Consider the following 7,673-nt stretch of genomic DNA (forward strand, 5'->3'; position numbering starts at 1 on the left):
TTTTGGATTCTTCTATCCTTAAACTAACTTCTGGATCTTAAAACTACATTGGAGGAAGTGCGATATTTGTGCCAATTTTAGTTGTCTGTACTGTCTGTGGTGGTCCAAAGAGCACCAACCCCCCCCCTCCAACCCATCTTCCACACGGTCCGAAAAGCAGGAGTGGGGGCAAGCATTGCTCCTTAGCTGAGGCACGTGGACAGGATGGGAAGCACCTTGGAATTGTCTTGGTGCTCCTCAGTGTGAGCCGGGGCCACTTGCTCCTTAGAGACTTTGTTGCAGAAGATGGTCGATTTTAGTTGTTAGGAGACCCCGAGTTAGCTCTGCCTTCTATTTTGATCACAGAGAATCTATTTTCTAAATTTCAAAACCCAGTCCAGCAGAGAGCGTGGAGCTATGGAGGTAAAGGTCTGGGGGAGCTGTCACCCGAGATGCATTTTTGAGGAGTGTGGTTTGGGGTAGGGCTATGCCCATTTTAGCATTTCATTTTCTCATTTCGACACTCCCCTAGTTTCTAACCTTATTCCTTCTGTCAACCAACATTTATTGTGCATTTACTATGCACACATTTATACGACACTCTGGGTACATATTTTGTAAAGCAGCAATCTGTCTGACTTTTTCTTAATCGTCTAGACTGCTAAGATGTTCCACCTTAAATGCCTACTGTGGACCCCTCCCCAAGGACAAAAATATTTGGAATGATCCAAAAGGAAGAAACTTAAGACATCATGATATCAGAAATGATCATTTTTAGCCAAGTCTAAAAGTTCAGTCTTTTCAGTCAAAATATGAAGTACTTGATAGAAAACATAACAAGCTCCTCCCACCTTTCAATTGGTGACCAAGGAAAGTACAAATCATTAATTACCGAAAGATCATTGAGTCTTTGCTCTAAATGCCTAATTATTGCTTAATTAGAGAACTCTCTTCTATCATTGTTATTAATTGGACAGTAAGATAAGTTAGAACATATCTTTAAATTAATACTATTCTCATGCGAGAGGATCTCCAGCTCTTTGAAGTGAATAGCTCCCCCAAAGTTGTGGTGGTCTTCATAGAACACCAGAAAATATGATATACCAAGTGGAAACTTTTTTCCTAGCAAAAAAATTTGACTATATATAAAGCATACAATTATAGCCTCAACTTATGAGTCCATGGAAACAAATATTCTCATCCTAGGTTTTTTGGTTTTGTTTTGTTTTTAAGTGGGTTCCGTGCCCAGCGTGGACTTGCCCAACGTGGGGCTTGAACTCACGACTTTCAGATCCAGACCTGAGCTGAAATCAAAAGTCAGACACTCAACCAACTGAGCCACCCAGGCATCCCTCTTATGCTAGGTTTTTAAGTTACTATTTTGTGCTGGTCATTTATTTTGTCCTTTGAGAACAGTTACTAGCAGACACACAGTTGTACATTTTAAAAGTTTAAGAAAAAATTATGTGAATAAAATATGAAATTGGAAACATATTATCTGTGAAATATGTCCTTTTTGAGAAATGGGGGAAAAAAAGCTGCTGGTATTTTATCAGTAGGCAACCTGTCACCCTTGGGATGCCAGTGTCCTGCAGTGGCTTTCGTGAGAACGACTCACCTGGCTGGTGCTTAGAACCTGGAAAAGAAACAGACGCAAGTATGACAGACGCTGATTCTGAATGTATCTTGATCCTTGGTTTTCTTAACATTAATTATTTTGAAGATTTTTTTTTTTTTTTGCATTGAGAGAAAGCAGTAATCCTCTTTCCTGTCACATTTCTTATTAACTTTTTTATTACTTCACGTCTGCGAAATTTTGTTTTAGGTGTTACTTACTTTGCTTACATTTTATGATCCTGTTGCCTCACATTGAAGAAGTGGAAAATCACATTTTTAAAAGATGAAAAATGAATTACAATGAACAGCAATGCGCCCCAGGTCTTTCACTCTTTTTTTTTTTTAATTACTTTCAATTCCACTCTCTATTCTTCTATGTATTTCTTTTAGATTTCTTTTTGTATGCTTGTTCTTTTCCCAGTATCACACCAGCAGCCCCCTCCACCTCTGCTCAGATGTTCCCAGTTATCACAAACAAGTCCCATTAAAAAAGAAATTGCAGTGCAGAACATTCAATTGTCTAATGATCGGACATGAGGCGCCTGTTCCTGTATGTCAAAACCAGGCGTCAATTTTATCTTCTTATGAGGGGAAAACTGAAAGTTTTATTAAAACTAAATAAAAAAAAACCCTGATGTTTTCAATGAATGGCTGAGCTCAGTGTCTAGTTTTCAGCCTTTCCTCAGGAAATGGTAGTGCATTGAGGGACCAGTTCAGGCTTCAGACGAAATGTGAAAGATCCACCGTGCCTGTTTGCAGTTCTACTGAGAGCAGTAGCTGTGGCGGGTGTAATGAGGCCCTGATCAAAAAGGATTTGAGAAGGTTCAAAAAATGAGCTTTACTTTAAAAGACAATAAAAGTAGGTTCCATGGAGGCTGCAGGGTGAAGGAGGAAATGGCCAACAAAAGAAAATATTTCAACTTGTATGCCTTTATGCGTTGCCTTACTTTAGTAATCACTCTATCAGTATTTGAAAGTGAGGGAAAGCTATCACTCAGCTTTTTCCCATATTTCCCCTTTTAAATTTTACTACGAACCCTCTGCAGTTCTACTTTGGAGGCATTCGCAATTGAAAAAAACATTCCAACATATAATTTTAAGCGAAAACGGGATTAAAAGCGTGGAATCTGTGTTGTGGTTGAACGCAGATTTACTTCTCACATGCTTTTCATCCTATCATTTTTTGGGGGGGGGCTTACTTTCTCTTTTCTGTAGTGTCTTTGGTTTGATGAAGATTCTTCGAGCCCACCGCTCCAGTTCCTCCTGTAACAAACTGCAAACATTCTACTAAAATCAGCTGTTATAAGATGACTTTCATAGCCTTTCGTTTTAATTTTGTACTTAGAAAAACAAACGATTTCCCATATAATGTATTACTTGTTTCAGAGGTACAAGTCTGTGACGGGAGATGAACCATGAGAGACTATGGACTCTGAGGAACAAACTGAGGGTTCTAGAGGGGAGGGGGTGGGGGGATGGGTTAGTCTGGTGATGGGTAGTAAAGAGGGCACGTTCTGCATGGAGCACTGGGTGTTATGCACAAACAATGAATCATGGAACACTACCTCAAAAACTAATGATGTAATGTATGGTGATTACCATAACCTAATAAAATAAAATTAAAAAAAAAAAAGAAAAACAAACGAAAAAAGCTGTACTCATTAACAGAATGCTAATTTGTTCATCTCTATGGTAAAGAAAAACAACTGTTTTGTTCGTCTTTGCATCCTTTCAAGAGAATTTCCTTCCCTGTAACTGAGCATGTCCCGTATTTTGGGTCCAGAGACTGCTAGCAGTAACTGTGGTCTGTACCAGGCCCGAGTAACAGGCACAGGCATACGGATGGAGCTCATTTCCATAATGTGCAACTTGAGAGATGCTTTTGAAAAATAATTGCAATGAGCGATCGGGTATTTATTCTTGTGTGGACATGGGGAGATTTGCACCAATTGGGTGTCTGTTTGCTCTAGTGTTTGAGGACTAGACCTACTCTTATGGTCATTTTCACCTCTAAGAGTTAAAATTTTACCATTGGAAGAAGTATTAAGAGTAGGAAGACAAGCAAGTTCTGCAAAAGGTTCACATCCTTGAAAACAGCAACAACAACAACAACAATGATGGAAAAGAAATTAAATGGTTGCCCAAAGAAGAGACTCTTAACAGAAATGATGACTCAGATTTATGTTGAGGTAAGTTTAGTATAAAATAAAAAAAAATTAAAAGAAACCTTTGTGCCAAGAAAGCATGACATGTCATTCAGATTATGACTTTGTCTTCGTGGCCGTAGTTTACAGCTGCCTCAGTTTATTATCAGAGACAATCAACAAGGTAAGTTAAAAATGTATGATTTAAATGTTAATTTAAAAGCATCCCCACTTAATAGATAAAGAATGGCCTAGAGAAGGAAGGCACTGTTTACGTGGTCGCTGAAGTTAGAAATAAGCTTGTTGGGCTTTAATCCAGTGAACCTCCCGGCTATCACTTTGAATCCATGAACATGAACTTTGATCTGAGCAGAACATACTGAGTTTTGCATTAGAGTTTATGTTCCATTAGACTAAGCTGACACACGATGTTATAAGGTTAATATGCATAGTTCAAATCATGAGGGATCTTACTTAATCTTTCCAGGCACAGGCTGTGTGTAGTTATTTCCCACTGTTCCTGTAGATAACAATAATATTTCATCTTCCCTGAGATATCTTTATTGATCTAGGCATTCCTTGGAGATAGTAAACCACTGATAACACTTTGGGTGAATGTGTGGAAAACTTGAGTTGAAGATTCCAGGTGCACATAATGCTTTTAGTCATTTTCTTTATTATCATTAGTATATTTTCTTTTAGCTGTATGACGTCTGCATCTATGCCATGCTTCTGTAAGAGCACATTATTGACATATGTGACATCCTAATAGATGTTAAATTAATCACCCTACATGGCAATTTTGTCAGCCTGAAATACGGATTTTACTTCTGCCTTAAAAAAAATCGATTAACTAGTGTGAGAACAGCAGAACATTATGGGAACTGCTTTCTGGGAAGCAATGTAGATGGATGAAGCCAGTCTACTTTTTAAAAAAATTTTTTATTGTTATGTTAATCACCATACATTACATCATTAGCTTTTGATGTAGTGTTCCATGATTCACTGTTTGCGTATAACACCGAGTGCTCCATGCAGAACATGCCCTCTTTAATACCCATCACCAGGCTAACCCATCCCCCACCCCCCTCCCCTCTAGAACCCTCAGTTGTTTTTCAGAGTCCATCATCTCTCATGGTTCTTCTCCCCCTCCTATTCCCCCCCTTCATTCTTCTTTTTTTTTTTTTCATAACAGACACATGAAAAAGTGCTCAACATTGCTCAACATCAGGGAAATCCAAATCAAAACCTCAGTGAGATACCACCTCACACCAGTCAGAATGGCTAAAATTGACAAGTCAGGAAATGACAGATGTTGGCGGGGATGCAGAGAAAGGGGAACCCTCCTACACTGTTGGTGGGAATGCAAGCTGGTGCAGCCACTCTGGAAAACAGTATGGAGGTTCCTCAAAAAGTTGAAAATAGAGCTACCATATGATCCAGCAATTGCACTACTGGATATTTATCCCAAAGATAAAAATGTAGGGATCCGAAGGGGGACAGGCACCCTGATGTTTATAGCAGCAATGTCCACAATAGCCAAACTGTGGAAAGAGCCAAGATGTCCATCGACAGATGAATGGATAAAGAAGAGGTGGTATATGTATACAGTGGAATATTATGCAGCCATCAAAAGGAATGAGATCTTGCCATTTGCAATGACGTGGATGGAACTGGAGGGTGTTATGCTGAGTGAAATAAGTCAATCAGAGAAAGACATGTATCATATGACCTCACTGATATGAGGAATTCTTAATCGCAGGAAACAAACTGAGGGTTGCTGGAGTGAGGGGTGGGGTGGGAGGGATGGGGTGGCTGGGTGATAGACATTGGGGAGGGTATGTGCTATGATGAGCGCTGTGAATTGTGCAAGACTGTTGAATCACAGACCTGCACCTCTGAAACAAATAATGCAGTATATGTTAAGAAAAAAAAAGAAGAAGAAGAAGAAGAGGATAGCATGAACAGACATTTTTTCAAAGAAGACATCCAAATGGCCAACAGCCAGTCTACTTTTGATATTTGTCTTTGGGGCTTCCCTTAAAATGTGACTTGCCAAAGAATTCTGTGGGTGGGTGGCATAAACTTATTTTATTTAACATGTAAAATGGAAACTAGGAACACAAATGATAGGGAGAAGAAGGTCAAAACCAACTCCTCACTCAAATCTATTACTTATCTTTCAATGTCCAAGCCTCAAAATGAGAGTATAAATGGATGCATGAGACCTGCCAAATCCTAATCATGTCAGAAAATAAATGCCACACTGAATTTCATCCATAATTACCCAATAAATGGACAAGAGGAGAATAATCAATCAATTGCATTTTAGCGTCTTAGTGAAAAATGTACACCACTTACTGGTTTGTTTTGTAACTTAAAAAGTGATCAGAATCAGCAGGGAAACTCTTTAAAGCAAAATGCTAAAAATATTCCTTTAAAAACACAGGGTAAAAGCTGACATTTCAGTTTCAAAAAAAAAGTCACATTTGGCAAGAACCTTCCTCTCATGATGTGTTAGTTATGTTTAACTCTGGGATTTTTTTTTTTTTTTTAACAAATGACTAAACCTGGACCCTGTGTTTCTGAGGCCAAGACATCATCTTTTATGACACATTTCTACACAAACATACTCCCACCAAGGTCATCACTCACCTTCTTAAACACGAGGGGAGCACAAGCCAACATTTTAATTTACAGAGCAAATTTATACACGGGACTAAAAGATACTGTGCTCCTATTGAGGGCTGCCATTAAAACAATGGAACATATGGAGCAACTCAAGGCGGTCGGGAAAGTCTTTTATATTTTGCCCATGCATTTACACTCGCATTCTTACTCCCTCTTAACCTCTTTTCTCTCCGTAATGGTTGTAACCAGGGCCTGCACCCTCCTCGAAAAAGCACAGGGAGTCGTGGTTCGAAAAAAAAAGTGCTGGAATAATGGGCCCTTGCTGTATACGAAGCAGAAACGGACAGCGTGCACAAGGAAGATGAACAAATGAATTGCTTCTAGCTGGTCTGTTCCACCAAGAATCTCCTCTGGGCCACATCCAGGTGTGCGACTCCATGAAACGAGGAAGGAGACAACAAGTACTGCTATTCATTTTTAAAGTTTCACAGTTTAAGAATATTGCTGGACGTCACGTGATGCTCCATAGAGTTCTCACCTCTAAAGTTCACCAGGAAATCTCTTTCACCAGAAATATCTTTGATCCATTTCCTCATTTTTTCTAAATTAATTTCTCTCTCTCTCTTTCTTTCTTTTCTTCTTTCATCTCTAAAGACCATATTTTCTTAGTAAAACCTGGAAGGCCAAGTTCAGAAGTAACCAAAATAGGTCTTGGAGAAAAACGTGTAGGAGGTGGGGGGGGGGGGGGGGGGGAAGGTTTGTAGAAGAGTGAAGAGAGACGTGTTAGAAAAAAAAATACTTCACAAACCAAATGGCCAATTGTGTTTTCTCATTCCTTTTCTCTTCTGTCAATCATGTTGTCCAAAATAAATTTGGCATATTTGTGGTTGAATAATTCAAAACCATGTCAAAATCTCCCCACGTGACATATTTTATCCTGCCTTCAGCAATGTCTGTTTTAGCAAGATAATAAAAAGATTCAAGTGTTTGCCTCAGAAGAGTAAGAAAGTGTTTCTATAGAATGCTTGAGATTGGTGTGTGTGTGTGTGTGTGTGCGCGTGTGTGCGTGTGTGTGCGTGTGCGTGTCCGCGCACGCACACAGGTGTGCGCATGCACATGTGGTCTTTATTCTCAAAGGTCTGTTCCTTGGCTCTGTACTAGTGCCCCTCACACCGTCTCCCTCTTCTTGCGTTGAGTTTTTCTTTATTACTTCATCAAATATTTATTAAATGAATAGACAGCCTTTTAAAAGTTTTTCGTAAGTAGCTTAATTTCAGTAAGGAGACCAACATTTTGAAGTAT

At 39.2% G+C, this 7,673-nt stretch overlaps 1 non-coding gene across 1 annotated transcript; it reads right to left on the reverse strand.

Annotated features, from left to right (window-relative positions):
* Positions 1–1,236: 1,236 nt before the first annotated feature.
* On the reverse strand, positions 1,237–1,327 carry TRNAK-UUU. Its single transcript is given in 2 exon segments — positions 1,237–1,272; positions 1,291–1,327. It is a non-coding gene; the product is annotated as a tRNA-Lys (tRNA).
* Between the last annotated feature and the right edge of the window lie 6,346 nt (positions 1,328–7,673).

The sequence above is a fragment of the Neomonachus schauinslandi genome, chromosome 2 (assembly GCF_002201575.2).
Source record: "Neomonachus schauinslandi chromosome 2, ASM220157v2, whole genome shotgun sequence".
Taxonomy (NCBI): Eukaryota; Metazoa; Chordata; class Mammalia; order Carnivora; family Phocidae; genus Neomonachus; species Neomonachus schauinslandi.